Source organism: Penaeus monodon, chromosome 34 (assembly GCF_015228065.2).
Source record: "Penaeus monodon isolate SGIC_2016 chromosome 34, NSTDA_Pmon_1, whole genome shotgun sequence".
In the NCBI taxonomy this organism is placed as follows: Eukaryota; Metazoa; Arthropoda; class Malacostraca; order Decapoda; family Penaeidae; genus Penaeus; species Penaeus monodon.
Window position 1 is genome coordinate 8368792 of NC_051419.1, and position 269 is coordinate 8369060.

At 26.0% G+C, this 269-nt stretch overlaps 1 protein-coding gene across 1 annotated transcript in view; it reads right to left on the reverse strand.

Moving 5' to 3' along the window:
* Nucleotides 1–269, reverse strand: part of LOC119594567 (anoctamin-8-like) — a gene marked incomplete in the record, with an annotated part of 84413 nt that overhangs the window by 20321 nt on the left and 63823 nt on the right.

Sequence of the window (269 nt, forward strand, 5' to 3'; positions counted from 1 at the left end):
GAAAATAATGGCTTTCCAGTGTATATTCGCATCGTTTTATCATAAATACAAATATAGACTTCTCAATTTCTTTTCATTACAATATTTATCATATTTTCTTGTCACTCGTTATTACCATCTTTTTGTTACCACCATTAACAGTATTGCTATTACGCGTGAGTTCCTCAGTCTTTTAAATTATTATTATTCAAATTATCATTTAGTTTTTGTGATCAATAATGTTCTCATTCTGGTAAAATTAGATTTTTTTTTCTTTGTTTTCAGAAAAC